Source organism: Cyprinus carpio, chromosome B12 (genome assembly GCF_018340385.1).
Source record: "Cyprinus carpio isolate SPL01 chromosome B12, ASM1834038v1, whole genome shotgun sequence".
Taxonomy (NCBI): domain Eukaryota; kingdom Metazoa; phylum Chordata; class Actinopteri; order Cypriniformes; family Cyprinidae; genus Cyprinus; species Cyprinus carpio.
The window spans coordinates 17,423,890-17,443,138 of record NC_056608.1 but is presented as its reverse complement, the minus strand read 5'-3'; the positions used below and the strand labels follow the sequence as shown (position 1 = coordinate 17,443,138).

At 34.7% G+C, this 19,249-nt stretch overlaps 1 protein-coding gene across 3 annotated transcripts in view; it reads right to left on the bottom strand.

Annotated features, from left to right (window-relative positions):
• The window catches only part of LOC109094706 (dynamin binding protein), a 48,614-nt gene extending 32,164 nt beyond the window's left edge, over nucleotides 1-16,450 (bottom strand). For 2 of the 3 annotated variants that reach the window (XM_042735793.1, XM_042735795.1), the window contains exon 1: nucleotides 16,088-16,450. The gene's annotated coding sequence lies outside the window, so the exon portion shown is untranslated. The remainder of the gene's footprint in view (nucleotides 1-16,087) is intronic. The other variant, XM_042735794.1, reaches the window with a different exon arrangement.
• Nucleotides 16,451-19,249: the final 2,799 nt, after the last annotated feature.

Below are 19,249 nucleotides of genomic sequence, written 5' to 3'. Positions count from 1 at the left end.
TTCTCATTACACATACTGAAGTGATGAGCTCAAAACCTGAGGACGTCAGAATCTGCATTTATTAGTATCCAGGGAATACCATGCAATCTATTTTTGTGAAAAGATTTTTTTTTTCTGATCCAGTCAAATGGCCCTGAATTTTGTTTTAAATTTATTTACTATTTTAGCAACATACATTTTAAAAAAAATTAAGTATCTGAAGCAAAGCATATACACTGCTGCTCAAAAGTTTGGGATCAGTAAAGTTTTTTTTAAAGAAGTTTCTTATCCTCAATCTGCAAGGCTGTATCTTTTTGATCAAAAATACTGAATATTATTTTACAAAATAATATTAATATTATTAATAATGATTAGGAATTTTATTATTAATAATAATAATGAAATATTATTGCAATTTAAAATAAAAGTTTTCTATTTGAATATATACTTTAAAATATAATGTATTCCTGTGAAGCAAAGCTGAATTTTCAGCATCATTACTCCAGTCTTCAGTGTCACATGATCCTTCAGAAATCTTCTAATATGCCGATTTATTATCAATGTTGGAAACAGTCCTGTTGCTTAATGTTTTTCGGGACAAGTGGGAATTTTTTTTAGAATGATAAATAAAAAGTTAAAATAAACAGTGTTCATTCAAATATATTTTTTGTGTTACAATATACAGTCGTTTTTAAGTCAAGATTTAGTTAAAGTCGCACATTTACTTCAGTTTTCTTATTTTACCAAAAACAAACAAACACACAAAAACAATTCAAAAAAATTTTTTTTTTTTTTTTTAAATATGGTTACACTTTATTTTAAGGTGTCCTTGTTTCAGTGTAATTATACTTACTAAATGGTTATGTTCAAGATTAGGGTTTGGCTTAGGGTTACTTGCATGTAATTATGCATAATTAACTGTAATTATAACAGTAAGTACATGTAACAAAGAGAACTTAAAATAAAGTGTTACCAAAAAAAAATAAAAAATTTATTTAGCAATAATTAATTACAAAATGACAGTAAATACATTTAGAATGTTACATAAAAACTTAACTAGTAAATAAATGCTGTTCTTTTAAATGTTTGATTCATCAAAGAATCCTGAAAAAATTCAGTTTCTACAAAAATACTAAGCAGCACAGCTGTTAGGATCATGTGGCATTAAAGACTGGATTAATGACATATTTCACAATAATAGGTTTTTTTTTGAACAAACAAAACATTAAACTTTTGTGAGCATAAGAGACTACTCATTCAAAAGCAACTCTATGTGTATGCGAATAGAACCGATGGCATAAACGTAACACAAGTAATAGTTGGTTTACATAATTCAGAACTCAAATCGCTCAACCCAATCACAATGGTACAGAGCAATTCTCTGTTAATGAGACTGGCTAAATAAATGTGTATAACTTAGATGGTGAAGAAACAGGCCGACTGATTTCACCTCTTTCTTGGACAACATTTCTTCAACAAGCTGAGATGTGTATATACTCCCTCTAAATCAGCTCTCTCCCTCATCATTCACATGAGAGCAATAATGGGGTGGAGGCCTTGATTGGGAGACTGTGCGGTCCAAAGTTAATAGACAATGATGAGTCATAAAGTTCTGCGTGCATACAAGTGTTTGTGAGTCTGAAACAATGTGAATTCATATGAAAATATTTATAGGAAAGCCTGTTTCTGCCAGAATTTATTACAGTCCTCCTCTATGATAAACAAATGGAGATTGCTCTAGCACACTAATGAAGCCAATCCCAACTGAAAGGAGGATTAAGTACCACTGTGAGAGTGAATACAAGAGAGAAAGAGAAATATAAAGAGAGGAAATAAGAGCTGAAACGCACATGTTTCAGAAGCTCAAAGAACTCTCTGTCTGCTGTGTGTGTGTGAGAGAGAGAGAGAGAGTGTGTGTGTCTCTCTCGAGACCTCTCATGTGTCGGGGTGAGGGGTAACAGGTGACCCGACTGAAAGGTGACGGGGGTCACAGCAGGACTCGTGTTGTTGCCAGGTGAAAGTCTGAAAGTGACATTTTGTCTTTATGTTGCACACAGATGACTGCGTTCGAGTCAGTGTGTGATAAAAGAAGTAGAAGGCAAAATACAGAAACTCAAAATCCAATCTACCTTTTTCCTGAGTAACCGATACGCTCCGCCATGATAGATTCTAACTTTAAGTCAATTAAAAAAAGATTGACTCAATGAATTAAACTGAAACTTTTAAAATATAAATAAATATAAAAATGTGCAAAGGGTTAAGCTGTGCGTTTATATGACTAGGAACACCACAGACCAGAAATGTAAAGCATCTTTCTGTTGTAATGCAGAAAAAAAGTGTATACAAAAGCCTAGAGTTAACCCACACCACTACTCTTCCCCTGTGGCAGAGAGAGTATTCATGTTTTGAGTCAAAGAAGCGAAATCCACTCATGTACATCTGCAAAGAATTTGGGGGTAAAAAAAAATAAAAAAAAAAATAAACTTTTTATTCAGGCAGCAACACAGACACCCTTTTTTCCCCTGCACTCTGTCAGGTTGACAGTATTGTGCCAACTTCCAATAGCTATAGATTTTTTTATTATTAAGTAAAAAATAAAAACTTAATTTAATCTCTGTAAACATACACTGCCATTCAAAGGTTTGGGTTCTGTAAGATTTTTAAATGTTTGTGAAACATTATCCTCACCAAGGCTGCATTTATTTGATCAAAACACAGTAAAACAGTAACATTTTGAAAAAGAATATTACAATTTTAAACAAATGTTTTACCATTTAATATATTTAAAAAACATTCATTTCTGTTATTCATCTAGTCTTAAGAGTCACATGATCCTTCAAAAATTATTATTTAATGCATGACAAAAAGTATAAAAAATGCATTTATTTATAATAGATATTTATTGTAAAATTATGTATTTTTTGTCACTTTTGATACATTTAAAACATGCTTGCTAAATAAAAGCAAAAACTGCTTTCAAATAAAAAAAAACTTTTAAAACGGTAGTGTTAATTCAATTGCTGAATATATGAATTATTAAATTCTAATGCACAGTATGAAAAATGCATAATAAATACAAGACATGAAAAACATTAAATAGAATATAATTATTAAAAAAAACTACATCATTATAAAACGTCTACAAACTATTAAAAGATGTCGTTTAAGGTTAAAAAAATTGTAAAAATCAAAAAATTCAAAACCAAAAATACATTACATAAAAGAAAAAATCTCTCATGTGATCATGATATATCAGTTCCATACTAGTTTTCATATTTTTTATCGTCTCTAAATGAAAGTGGAGATTAAATAAATTATTAAACAGATGCTTAACCAGTCTAGTGCTGTCAAACGATTAATCGCGATTAATCACATCCAAAATAAGTTTTTGTTTACATAATATATATGTGTGTACTGTGTATATTTATTATGTGTATATACACACTCGTACAGTATATATCAAAAAAAATAACAAAAATATATACATATATATATAATTAAAATTATATAAAAAAAAATATAAAAAAAAATATTTAATATAAAAATATACATTTTTTTTTTAAATATATACATGCATGTGTGTGTATTTATATATACATAATAAATATACACAGTACACACACATATATGATGTAAACAAAAACTTTTATTTTGGATGCGATTAATCGTGATTAATCGTTTGACAACACCAAACCAGTCTAAAATGCAAATAAGTCTAAAATCTTAAAAGGGGCTTAAAATGCTGCCTATTAAGTGACTGACAGACTAGGTAGACAGGCGGCTGCTTTCGATTTTGGACACAGCCAATGTGTCAGTTACAGAAAGAATGCACTGACGTAACTCAAGAATACGAGGAAGTATCAAAGCTTTAAGCCTCACGAGAGAGGGTGAACCTTAAATGTACCCTTAACATTACTGAGGGGGTTTAAATAACCATTATAATCAGTTAAAAACTGTTGGATCAAACACACATGCATATATTGTTTCTTTAAAAGATTCAGAGTATTTTTTTGCATTGACAAGAGGAAATAAGTGAAACCAGAACACTAACTGGGTAAAATCATTTCAGGCATTTTGCATTCTTCCCTATGTCCTGATCTGCTGTTCTGATCAACACCCTCTTAAACAATGGAAAATTAGAGACTTGTTGACTCAGAAATGGATTCCAGTCATCTGCACACTCTCTGCGCGCCAGACTAAATAAGTTGCTGTCAATGAAAGAAGAACCAACATGAACATGTTTAGACATGAGGGCAAAGCCACAGAAACTGTGGCCGTGTGTGTAAGAGTGGATGAGTAACAGTACGTCTTTTTCCTTTATTGAGGAGGGAAAAAAAGAGATCCCGGAGCAAGATTCAATGAGTGCTGGATATTTCCAGCTGATGAGTCAGTTCATGTGAGTCATCATGTCTGAACATCAGACAGAGAACTGCCATGTCCTTATAGTCTACCTGCAGCTAGACATTTAACAATTCTCCAAGATTATTGTGAGATTTTATGACACAGCTGTTTCACATATCCAATACGCAAAAATAATCATGTCTTGAATTTCCAGTTTAATCAAAACATTCACTAGTAAACTATTTCACTGTATATTTTAATAATATTAATTAATAGTAAATATATAATAAAATGATGTATTAAAAATATATTTAAAATATTTAAAATATATTTAAAATTTTATTATAATTTCAGAATTATTATAAAATTGTATATTTGTATACAAATATTTGTATTTATGCATTAGTTACAGTATATTACGGGAAAAGAAATAGCTGGAAAGGCTTTCTAAATCCATAAGCAATGTGTCGCTTCTTGATTTCTCTCAGTTTGTCTAACTCAGTTCCTTTTACATTCTATTTGGTGCTAACTAGTTGAGGTTGAAGCAGAACGTCATACTTAAGTCACCCCACCCATTTTCAGGAATTAGTGCAGAAACAGGACATGTTCAAGTGTATCTGAAGCTCAAATTGCAAATATTGCATACAGCGAAATCGCCATTATGCTTACAGACCATTTAATGAAGATGAGAACATCTCTATCTTGTATTCATAATTTCAGGTTTGGTTAAATATGACATTTTTTTTATCTGTGATCAGAAGTCAAGACTGAAAGACACTCTCCTTCATGTGCCACTGTCACACAGAGCATTCAGTAATACAGAAACAAGCAGACATATGGTCCTACTGCAAGGTGAGGAGGTCACTAAGCCAGATTAGTACTCTAGTAAAGATCACTTGTTGTCCAGGCAGGAGAAGGAAGCAAGGTTTCTGCTGGCACACACCTCAAACACAAACAAAATAAAGGCTTGCACTGGATTACGAGAGAACAACAAGTCTGTTAAGTGTTCACTAAAATTTGAATGGACCCTTAAGTTCAATAATTTCTCATAAATTCATTTGTTATCCAACAATTCCAAAGAAAATCTGTTCAACAGAATTCAGCTGAATCCAATAATACTTACTCAATCGTTGCATGTTTATCTTTGCTACATGCATTCTGTTATAAAACACAACTGATATTTGAGCAGTTAGTCAGACAAAAATCTTCTCTTATGAGACTCTCTTATTTTATGCACAATTAAATATTCAATACTGACTGATACGATGAAAAAAACTAACAAACAAAACTCCACTTTCCTACAGCAGTCCATTCAGTCCATCTCCCCAATAAAAGCTCATTCTAATTCTAAAACCATGAATAATAAGAAACCATGGCCTGCTGAATCAATGCTGAAACTGTTTTAATGACACAATCAAATGTCAATGCTAGGAAAAGTTCATTTGAATTTTAAGGTCATCGAAAACATGAAACAGAAATGATGAGCAAATCACGGGCTAATAAATAAAGATGAATGAATAAAGCAAACTAGTGAAAGAAAGAGAGGGTCTCTTTATTTGTGTGTGAATGAGACACTTGGCACTGGAGTGACAGTGGTGGTATAACGACAGACAGCTTTGTAAACACTCACTCTGCAGTCTTTCAAAGGGGTCACACACTCTCTCACACACACACGCAAACAGCTGGCATTAAGACAAAGAAGCAACTGTGCATCAGACGAAAGATTCAGTATTGAGGATTAATGTGACGTAACATCGCTGTTGTTTATCTATGTTTGTGCAGGTCACGTGCAACCCTCACACTAGATCACAACTACTAATACAATGTATTTCTCTTTGCTGCTCATCTCTGAATAAGCTGACTTCGGTATAAATTGTTGGCAGAAAACCTTTTTTTCCATGATAAGGTTTTTCTCCCAACCACCTGGGACCCCAACAAGACAAGACATCAGAGTTAAATCTCACTGTTCCAAAATCCTGCTCCACAAAACTGAATATTAATAATGACATGATGTTTCAAATTTTACTTTCATGCTAAGGTTTTTAGGGTATTTCATACTGAAACTGGATATTCATTGAGAAAAACTTACTATGTACAATGATTATTCCAATGAATAATGTTGGTTATAGTGTTGGGCGAAATGCTCAATTTTCATATTGTCATATCGTCAGCCTGTGAGATTGCCGATACATATCGTGCTAATTTATTTAATTAATTATTTGCATAGTTTCATTGTCTGAAAGCGGACCAACTCCAATGCAAGGCTAAAAATGTTTTTAATGTGACTGAATTTGTATTTAACATGCTCTGGTCCGGACCAAATACAATGTTGATTTTTTTTTTTTTTTTTTTTGGCGCGGTTCGCTTTCACACTGCCTTTTTTTGCAAGTGAACCAGAAATTGTAACCAAAACCACACGTGTGCAAGATCATCCATTCATTGGACAGAAATTCTCAAGCAGGAAAAAACAGGAAATGCAAAAACAGGCTAATCATGGAGATCTTTCGTAGTGCAATTTTTATTCTTTATCTAATTTGGTGTTATCAAATGCTAATGCAATATGAAGAAATTTATGAGCATCATATGAGACAATGTCATAAGATGTTGTAATTACGACTTGCCGAAAATTAAATCTATAGATATAAAATACTTAAAGCATATCACAATGTTAGTTTAAACATTTAACCTAGATAAATGTGCGCTATTAGGAGCATATCCAATCGTTTGTGTGTGGAGAGTGGAAGCTGAAGCGAGCTTCAGGACATCAGTGGAAAAAGTTAAATTTGCAGTTATATTTGCTCTTAAAGGTAAGAATAATACATCGTTCGGAACTGTAAAGGGTCTATTTTTATTTGTGTGCACTCACAATATCAAGAAAACATTGTGCTTTTTTAAAATAAAGAAAGCAAATAGGATGCGCTTGCCGTCTCGGTCTTTGAATAGGAGCGTTCCACAAAAATGCACCGAAACATATTTTCCACCGAATATTTTCCTTGCAGACATGATGAATATATCTACAGAAATCTTAAAATGACTACAAAACGAAATAATTCAAATCCAAAACAAAAACTCTTATTATTATGTAACCCGTAAAGATACACCACCTTAAAAAATAGAATACAAATATTAAAAAATAAGCAAGATTCATAAAATTAATTGAAACATAGAGACATGAAACACTAAACTTTCCAAAATGATGACTTCAGTTGAAATATAGAGGGATGTTTGATTTAAGATTCCAAAGACTTTAATAACCTTCAGAATAGGGAATCCCAAACTTTTTGTAAGCTGAACAACAAGCTGAAATTTACTTAATATTTTAATAATATGAAAAATTATTAAAATTCTCGGCAACGGCCCCAGATTATTGTTGTTTCACTTTAACAGCACGTTAAACATAATCTCTTACTTGATCTGGAGAAACTGTGCATCAGAAGAAACTTTAAAGATTCTATCTTCGATATTTGACCACTGTTTTGATAAAACATTGTTACAGTGACAATACTTAATAATTTATGACAGGAGTGCAAAATAATAAATCTGTATAAGTCATTTTTAGTATAGAAATTCACAATGAATTCCTATTCAGTCACGTCTGCAGCGGTTTATTTGTTTTCAAATAAATTCACTGAACAGCATCAATAAGGGTTTATAGTCCAAAGTTGCATATACATGGAGATATATGGATATATTTACTCTTTTTGTAGGCTGAACAATTGACATAAAATATTTTCCCATGAAATTTACTTAATATTTTAATAATTTGAAAAAAATAAAAAAAATCTCTGATGACAATTAATGGTCACATTACATGCAGGTTAATAAATAAAATATTTAAACTTTAAGAATATTTATTGTTTTATTTTCATTGATTTATTTTAGAATTATTTATTTTAATTCATTTTAATTCATTAATTTATTTTAATATTTTATGATTTGACTAATTATTTTCATTAACTCACAAATCCCCTGCAGTTCCCTCATGAACCCAAAGGGTTTGCAAACTCCAGTTTGGAAAACCCTACTTCAGAATAACATGGAATAATGAATTGTGAATCATAGTCAGGGCACAGTTTCAAACTCCAAACTAAAACCCACCCACATATCTGTCTCTGTCCTGGTGTACAGGAATAAACATTATCCCTTTCCAAACTCGGATAAAGCATGTACGTCTCTGTCCTTTCTCTTTCTGTATGATTCACTGTCAAAAGTAGCTGTGATCCAACCCTGGATGGAGTCTAAGTAAAAACATCCTTCCCTGGACACACCCCAACCCCTCACCCCACCCCTCACCCAATACAATACACTAAAATAAAAAATCAAACCATCCCTTTCCTCTTTTTCCGGTTCTCCTGCAGTGTTCCCTCTCTGGAACCCGATCTACTGACCGCCTGCTTTCATTTATTAAACAGGTCCGATTTCATGCCAACAATGGGGGGAGATATATGGGGAGGTGGGTTGTGCCCTGCCTCTTTCTGCTACTGCAACACACATTCAGGACTGGAAGCTTCCATATTGTGGCACAGGTCTGCTGCTTTTTATATTACTGTTGGGTGTTTACAGCACTGGCATTGTGTGTGCCCACTGTCAGGCACGTGTGTGTTGCATGCATTTAAATGCATTCATTTCAAAACAGCCCTAAATGAGGATCATTCTAGATTAGCTCAAACTGTCTCAGCATGGTAGAAAATGCAGTAGATTTTGAAAGGATCAGGGTTGTGGGAAGTAATCATGCAATAACAACAAGAAGCAATAAGGCTAATACAACTCCAATGAAAGAGGAAATCTATTACAGGATGTGGGCTATGTGCAAAACCTGCCTGTCAGTCAATTACTTAACAGAAAGAGTTTTTGTATAACAATACCTACTAAAAGTAAAACATACAAGGCTTTTGAGACACTAAAACATCAATTTATCAATTTGTTAAGCTTGACACAAACTCATACTCACATGATTATGAGACGCAATGTAAGAAGGCGAAGACATTATCAAAACCCGTAACCCTAAATAATGACATCATTTAAGACTGCTCTTTTCCATACAATTACAATGAACAGGAAAGATAAGGCCTGTTCACACCGGGACGAATTTCGCGCGCGATATTCAACGACGTTTAACGCCTCGTGACTAAACAAAGGGCGCCAATGTGCTGTGCACACCGACGCGAAAAACGCCACGCGTAAAAAGCGTCATTTTTTAAAAAACGCCTCGGGTTCGTTTTTTTTTGTTTGACGCGCCGCGTCAAAAACTATACGACCAATGAGAATGGCGCTTTTGCACACGTGTCTGGAGCTTCTGAAGTTACAGTAAAACACAACTTGGGGGCGCTCAAACACACAAAACTGTCTTGCTGAGCACACATACCTAACGGCGAAGAAGATATACGCCAAGTAGCTTCTACACTGCCGGGAAGAGAAAAAGACGAAGAAGATGCAAGGCACATTAATGTAGAGTTGCTGGTCTCGTTGGTGTCGGAAACACAAAGAACATATGACAAACGCGACAGTTTACAAAAATCTTGATAAAAGAGAACTAGTATTTCTAGTATTTCTGTTTTACATTAAGCGCCATCTAATGTCAGGGAATGAATTTGCATGTTCACTCGCTCAAAAAATCGCTTGGGTGTGAACACAAAAAACGCGTTGAAAAACGCTGGCGAATAACGCGCGCCGATATTCGTCCCGGTTAAAACTGCCCTTAAGACTGCTCTTTTCCATACAATTACAATGAACAGGAATGATGCTTTCAAGCATCAAAAAGGACACAAAAGCACCATAAAAATATCATAAAGTTGGTCCATAAGACACCTGTACTGTACATTCTTCTGACATCATACAAAAGCTTTGTGCATGAACAAACATAATTTAAGTTTTAATTCAGAAAACTTTGACATAATCGAAGTAGCACTATCCTATTAATTAACAAAAAAAAAATTTGTCAGATCTTTTCAATGAAAATGGGTGATATAGTTTACAAAACCAGTCTGAATTATTTGTTTTGAATCTGATTTGGTTCTCCTCGAGTTGAACACACAGACTAAGCGATTTTTTCACAGTGGTTAATAGCCCACTAAGGAGAACTTCAATGGACAATTTTTTTAATACACTTACAGTCCATTTTCGAAATCTGAATGCTTCAGTCCCCTATTTGATGTAAATGCATGGTAAAGACTAAAAGCAAATAGCACGGTCTTCAGAATTTCTCCTTTTGTGTTCTACTGAAGAACGCAAGTCAAATGACAATGCTTCTCCTTTGCTTCTAAGTAATTTAAGACAGCAGAACTAAACCTTTCTCTGTCTCTAAACACTCTCGCATGGCTCTTACTTAGATTATTGTAATGCTTTATTGTGTGGTTGTTCTGCACGCTTAATAAACAAACTCCAGCTAGTCCAAAATGCAGCAGATAGAGTTCTTACTAGAACCAGGAAGTACGACCATATTAGCCCGGTTCTTTCAACACTGCACTGGGTCCCTATTAAACATTGTATAGATTAAAAAATCTTGCTTATTACTTATAAAGCCCCGAGTAGTTTACCACCTCAGTATTTGAACGAGCTCTTATTGCATTATAGTCCTCCACGTCCACTGCGTTCTCAAAACTCAGGCAATTTGATAATACCTAGAATATCAAACTCAACTGCGGACGGCAGATCCTTTTCCTATTTAGCGCCTAAACTCTGGAATAATCTACCTAACATTGTTCGGGAGACAGACACACTCTTGCAGTTTAAATCTAGTTTAAAGACCCATCTCTTTAACCTTGCTTACACATAACACATATACACTTCTAATATCCAAATCCGTTAAAGGAATTTAAGGCTGCGTTAATTAGGTAAACTGGAACCGGGAACACTTCCCATAACACCCGATGTACTTGCTACATTGTTAGAAGAATGGCATCTACACTAATATTAGTCTGTTTCTCTTCCGAGGTCACCGTAGCCACCAGATCCAGTCTGTATCCAGGTCAGATGGTCACTGCAGTCACCCGGATCCAGTACGTATCCAGCCCAGATGGTGGATCAGCACCTAGAAAGGACCTCTACAGCCCTGAATATCAGCACAGACCAGGACAACTAGATGAGCCCCAGATACAGATCCCCTGTAAAGACCTTGTCTCAGACGACCACCGGGACAAGACCACAGGAAACAGTTGAGTCCTCTGCACAATCTGACTTTGCTGCAGCCTGGAATTGAACTGTTGGCTTCGTCTGGCCAGAGGAGAACTGGCCCCCCGACTGAGCCTGGTTTCTCCCAAGGTTTTTTCTCCATTCTGTCACCAATGGAGTTTTTTGTTCCTTGCCGCTGTCGCCTCTGGCTTGCTTAGCTGGGGACAGTTCATTTACAGTGATATCGTTGACTTGATTGCAAATGATTGCACAGATACTATTTAAACTGAACTGAGCTGCATGATCACTGAATTCAATGATGAACTGCCTTTAACTGTCATTTTGCATTACTGACACACTGTTTTCCTAATTAATGCTGTTCAGTTGCTTTGACACAATCTGTTTTGTTTAAAGCGCTATATAAATAAATGTGACTTCACTTCACTTCACTTCTCAGAGCACCCAAACTTCCTCATTCCATTACTTTCTCTGGGTGCAATGTTTCTAGGCTGACTTCTTAAAAACGAGGATGGGAGGTGTATCTTTGGCAGGTCCGAATGGAGTTTTATGGGGAAATCCAAGGTTCACAAGAGACCGTGCATGGGGAACTTTCCCTGTACAAACACTATCTTGAGAAGCACAACCCAGATGGACACGGTTACTGTGGAGACCAAGAGGGTTGCAAGCCTGTGTGAGACAGGACTTTCTGAAATGTCACATTCACACCTCCCCCCACAAACACAAACTTGAGAGGTTGTTCTTTATTTACAGGCTATGCAGAAAACAATCTCCTACAGAATTAGGCTATCCTATCTAATGAGGCTACTGGACTACGGCCCACCGCTGAGGCTTAAAGAAGATCAAATGATTTGCAAAGAGGAATGTTTTTCCACAGAACACTCAAGAAATACAAGACCAAACTATCAAATTATCTATTAGAATGTGAAACACCTAAAATACCACAAGGAAGCCCCTTTTTAGACAGCGATGGTTCCTGTTACTGTTTAAGTTCAGAGCAATTTGCATTAGTGAAATAAGGATCTGAAACAAGTTAGTATTAGTTTACATGGTGACTAGGGCCATCGTTTGACAGAAAAAAAAATACTCAGAAGTATAAAAGATGTTTAGTTGGCCACAGGTGTGTGAATCTTTGGGTAAATGGCTAACAGCTCTGGGATGCGTTTCCCAAAAGCAAGTATGGTCGCAAGTTCCGTCATTACCAATCGAGTTCAATGGAACTAATGACCATAGTTAGCTAACAATGGTTTTGGGAAACACACCCCAGTTTGAGTTACAGGTTTTCGATTCAATAATGCTTTATGCAAACAGAGAACAATTCTATTTCCTGATTAAATGAGATTCATTGTGATTCACAATTCAGGTTTCTGATCTGATTCAAAATCAGTCTAATTCAACTAACAATGGAATTTATTTTGATTCAATTCTACTCATGATTCATAGGTTTTTGATTGGATTCCAGAACGATTTTGCAAATTGAGAATTATTTGATTCTATTTGCAATAAAATTCAATAGGTTTTTGATTTGATTCAATAGTACTTATATTAGTATTTATATTTGTTTCTTAATTAGATTGGATTTAATTCAAATTCAAATTCAAATTAACAGGTTTTTGCTTTGATTCAAATAAACTTGATTCAACAATGGAATTTATTTTGACTGCATTTATTCACGAGTCATACTGTAGGTTTTCGATTGGACTCAAGAACGATTTTGCAAATTCAGAATTATTTGATTCTATTTGCAATGAAATTCAATTCAATTTTGATTAATGATTTGACTCTTTATACATATAAAAATATCCCATATGCCATATAGCCTATTTTTGAGAACTGTGAGGGCACAAACATGCTGCACTGTTTCCATTAATTTTCGCATATTCTGCAATTACTTTAATGTTTACTTTATTTGTTATATTTTTAAATAACAAATGAAACATTATCTAATCATGATAGCATTTTAAACCCATTTTTTAAACCCAAGTTTCCAGCATGATGCATATGAATCAACAGAATCTGCAACTGGAAACTTATCATGAAATTTCGTTTAGCATACTGAAACAACTCTTTAGAGACCAAAATACAGAACTTTACAATTTACCACATACAGTATAATACTATTTTGACTTAATTTGTCATTTAGACAACACAAAGTCATATGTTATCACTGACTCATTAAGAGAGGTGTCATTTAGACCCATGTGCAATATGAGCAACACAAGGTCCCAAGAACACAGCTGGTGTTCTAAACAAATGGCAGCCATCAGTTGTTGCACGAATAATAGTATCTACTGAATCTGAATGGTGCACATGACATAAAACAAACTGATATCAATTACAGTACACGTCTCTATTCCCTGATGATTTAAGATGTAATTTTTCCAATGTCAGTTGTGGCTGGAAAAGAATGCCAGGAATGTTCCCAACTTTCTTTTCTCTAGGCTACAGTGGAGTGGAGTGACGTCTCTACATGTTATGAACATAACCTGCACTCTACAGCGAATCTAATCAGAATGACATCTGGTAATGGATGCAGGTCAACAGCAGGCTCTGTAAAATCACAAATACAATTCTGAGAGGCAGGTGATGTTTTACAGGACAGCTGTAGTGCATCAATGCATTAGTTGCTGTCATGTTTCATATACAAGCTACTTCTTAATAGTACCAACATAAAAAGGCTCAAATGACAAGCATAGACCGGGAATACTACTGCTGTCTATATTAATAATTCAAACCCTCCACATGCAACAAGGAACGTAGTCTACACGTAGTTTTCTACAACACTAATAGAGCATTTTAAATATACTGTATTCAAATATATAACAGTAAAACAGCTTGTTCATACACTGAGCTCTCTTTCTCTATTTATAATTTTATTTTTCTTTATAATTAAAATTTTATGTATATAAAATTGTATATATAATATTAATTTCTAATCATATATATAACTTTTTATAAAGTTATACACAATTTTTTGTACTGTATGTAATAATATTTTAAATATTTTGCATGCCATAATAACAACAAATAACAGCTTCAAATCCAAAAAAAATGGTAAAACATTTAATTAAAAAAATAATAATTTATAAAAAATATGGTTATTTTGTCAACAATACAAGACTTTATGTTTTATTTTATGCTTCTGTATTGTAATGATAATAATTCAATAAATTTAGCTTAATATCAGTTTTAAACCATCCTGTAGCCTTAATTTATTCACTGACATAACTGTTTGTCAACACTTATTTTTAAAGACAATAGTAAATAATTGAAACTTTATTTTTATATCTGATGATGCTGGCCCATAGTAAGTCAATGGTGAGAAATAAAAAAAAAAAACTGAGGCAGAATATTTAGAATAATTCAAAATAAATTAATTACATCAGTTTTGTATCCTGCTTGTCTTGTTAGTGCATATTTTTAACATCATCGTCTACGGAACGCTCTAAAGAAAAAGCCCAAAACCGGTTTCACAGGTGCTAACTGTATTAGTGAGGTCTGAATGACAAACAACACAACAATGTTTGACTACATCGGATTTCAAAAAAGACAAATAAGAGCGTTCCGTTAATCTTTTGGTAAATACAGCACCGTTAAGCTGGCCAACACCTATACAAGTGTATTCTGAGCTGATGAATAGCACACATAGTTTGATTTAGGCAAATGAATAGTTTCCCAAAGTCTCCCGCAGCAAGAGAGACAACTGACAACAGTTGACATCTGACAGGTGACAAGATCATCAAACCTACATGCTGTTTCAACTGGCTTGTGGTCCTTCAAAACATATACTGTTACTGTTCAGTTTGATTGATATGGATTTTTATGGTTTACTATAGTTGCCACAGAGTCACCACATCCTGCAAATGTAAGTACACCCACCCCTGCTTAAAAACACATTCTTGTCTAAGCTGGTTTGCTGGCCTCCAAGCTTGATCCGGTTTGTCTGATTGGTGATTTTAGCTATTTCAGCTGGTCAGGAGACTGGATTGTCAACCAGCTAAGACTCATAAAACCAGTTTACCTTCAGCGTGGCCTGGCTGTGAGACCACAATCTTAAACCAGCTTAGATCAGCAAAATAGGTGGTTTAAAAGCTGGTTTAAGGGTTTCCTTTTGTTTTGTTTTAGTATATTTTGCTCACTGAACCATGTCACTGAATGGACTTCCTATCTACTACGCCCCCTTAACTGAACTACTCAAAGTTTTGCGTATCACTCTCAGCTCTTTGATCATTAATGACTTTTAACGAATCGGTTGAGTGAAGATTCAAATAGTGACTCACTTATAAATCACAAAAGAGACTCACTGACAGTGAGACCTGTTGAAAGAGCAACAGAACGAATCAATTCAGAAGATTCGAATCACTACAAAGAATCGAAATCTACAGAACTAGCGGATAATCGTGTTTTAGAATGGAAAAAAGTAAATAGATGTGAATGCTAGTCGATGCTGGACAAATATATGCCATGAAATTCCCTCAGCACCGCTATTTATGCAAAATACAGCAGTATAACAGAAGACACAATGTTATAACTGAACCACTCGCGGTTTATCTTGAGTTCAGTATGTGACCGAGGCTACCATTAAAACCACTACAAGACGACGAGCTTCATACATGATTAAATACAAGATTTAATTTACCTGTGTGATCACAAATGCCCTCAATGCGATTAGACTGCGTCGCTGAAAAGGCTCAACTGAAAACGGACAGCAAGGGAACGTTCACTATCCAGTAACGTTAGATGCGCGTGCTCGTTTCCCTTCTGCCATTAACTTTGTATCGTTCAATGTAGCTTAGAAATCAACCATCAGATGAAGGCACCAGGCGTTTCTCCCGCCTGTCACTACTTGGCTCACACGTTGCAGTTGATCCGATCCCGATGGTCATCTACGCCACGGCGGGATCAGCTGTCATCCCAATGGAAGTCCCTGTAGGCTGATCCTCGACTCCCTCCATGCTGACATCAACATCAACACACCACCCTCTGCTGACACCAACCGCGAGCGCAGGGCTGCCTTCAACATGCCTGAAGGAAATTCCTAATTACACAAGGTATTACGTGTCTGTTGACTCCTCAGCGTTTTAAAATGAGGGAAATAGTTAAGTGAAATTACAGTCTGTAATCTGAAACATATGGATATCGTGATATTTTATTTCACTGTTTATACACTACGTCATATAAAGGCAACCTGAAGTCAAACGGTTTGTTACATTATGTTACAGTATTTGTGTATTTTTAAAATGATGTAGGTTGCAAAAACTTTAAAAGAACAAAATATTATAATTATTTGTTAATCTCTGGGCACTCATGGCATGTAGACTTTTAGAAAAAGAAAAAACTCAAATACTTAAAACACTTTTCACACTAACAAAACCTAAAAATAAAAAAAAAAAATAAAAATAAAAACTAATAAAAATAAGGAAACTTTTCTACTAATAGTGGACATGCATCACATGAGATTTTTTTAAAAAATTTAATTAATAAAAATAAATAAAAAAAAAAAAACAAAAAAACTTTAAAAAACTCAAAAATGCCAAATGCGCTTGTTAATTTGTAAAATACATATAAATGGTCTAAATATATTTCACACAAAAAAAAATAAATTATAAATAAATTATACAAAATATATTAAATAATAACTTAATCTTATACATAAAATATAACAAAAAAACTTATATATTTTTTACCAGTTTTAACAAAACGTATGCGTCAAAAGGCATGTAAGAAGTAGAGATAAAACGTTTCATATGACCATGATATAACAAAAATATATATATTTTTTTTACCAGTTTTAACAAAATCAATCCTTGAACGTTAAAGTACCCTAAGTTGAAGAAACACCATTATATTGTCTAATGTTCAGATACAGAGACTAATGCTGTCTGATTATGGTTTCAGGGGTCTCTGAGATATTCTGTATTTGATGATATTCGTTGAAAAGGACAGCTTTATTGCTTTGTGTAGAATCATTGTCAATATTATTACAACAAGGGAACATACAGTGGTGTAAAAAATTGTTTGTTTCCTGATTTCTTATTTTTTTTTGCATGTTTGTCACACTTTAATGTTTCAGATCATCAAACAAATTTAAATATTAGTCAAAGATAACACAAGTAAACACAGCATGCTGTTTTTAAATGAAGGTTTTTATTATTAAGGGAAACTAAAATCCAAAACTACATGGCCCTGTGTGAAGAAGTGTTTGCCCCCCTGTTAAAACTGTGGTTTATCACACCTGAGTTAAATTTTTTTAGCCACACCCAGGCCTTATTACTGACACACCTGTTCGCAATCAAGAAATCTCTTAAATAGGACCTGCCTGACAAAGTGAAGAAGACCAAAAGATCCTCAAAAGCTAGACATCATGCCGAGATCCAAAGAAATTAAGAAACAAATGAGAAAGAAAGTAATTGAGATCTATCAGTCTGGAAAAGGTTATAAAGTCATTTCTAAAGCTTTGGGACTCCAGCAAACCACAGCGAGAGCCATTATTCACAAATGGCAAAAACATGGAACAGTGGAGAACCTTCCCAGGAGTGGCTGGCTGACCAAAATTACCCCAAGAGCACAGCGACGACTCATCCAAGAGGTCACAAAAGACCCCACAACAACATCCAAAGAACTGCAGGCCTCACTTGCCTCAGTGTTCATCACTCCACCATAAGAAAGAGACTGGGCAAAAATGGTCTACATGGCAGAGTTCCAAGAGGAAAACTGCTGCGGAGCAAAAAGAACATAAAGTCTCATCTCAGTTTTGTCAGAAAACATCTTGATGATCCCCAAGACCTTTGGGAAAATACTCTGTGGACTGACGAGACAAAACTTATTACATCTGGCGTAAAAGTAACACCGCATTTCAGAAAAAGAACATCATACCAACAGTAAAATATGGTGGTGGTAGTGTGATGGTCTGGGGCTGTTTTTCTGCTTCAGGACCTGGACGACTTGCTGTGATAAATGGAACCATGAATTCTGCTGTTTACCAAAAAATCCTGAAGGAGAATGTCCGGTCATCTGTTCGTGACCTCAAACTGAAGCGAACTTGGGTTCTGCAGCAGGACAATGATCCAAAACACACCAGCAAGTCCACCTCTGAATGGCTGAAGAAAAACAAAATCAAGACTTTGGAGTGTCCTAGTCAAAGTCCTGACCTGAATCCTGTTGAAATGCTGTGGCATGACCATAAAAAGGCAGTTCATGCTCGAAAACCCTCCAATGTGGCTGAATTAAAACAATTCTGCATAGATGAGTGGGCCAAAATTCCTCCACAGCACTGTAACAGACTCATTGCAAGTTATCGCAAATGCTTGATTGCAGTTGTTGCTGCTGCTAAGGATGGCCCAACCAGTTATTAGGTTCAGGGGCAAACACTTTTTCACACAGGGCCATGTAGTTTTGGATTTTTTTTCCCCTTAATAATAAAAACCTTCATTTAAAAACTGCATGTTGTGTTCACTTGTGCTATCTTTTACTAATATTTAAACTTGTTTGATGATCTGAAACATTAAAGTGTGACGAACATGCAAAAAAATAAGAAATCAGGAATGGGGCCAACAATTTTTCACACCACTTTACTGTTTTAAGACACTGCCAGAAGTAAGGTTATTTTTGCTGTGTCTGCATTAATCAAGACTTCCTTATATATAGAAACAATGAAAGGAAGCTGCCTGTGAGCCCCTTGTTTGTAATGTAGTGCAGAATGGTTACGTCAGATTTTAACCTCTAAATAACACACACATCATTCTGTGCACAATCCAGTCATCGCCAATACCTGTCACTTGAAATAAATTCGGTTACAAAA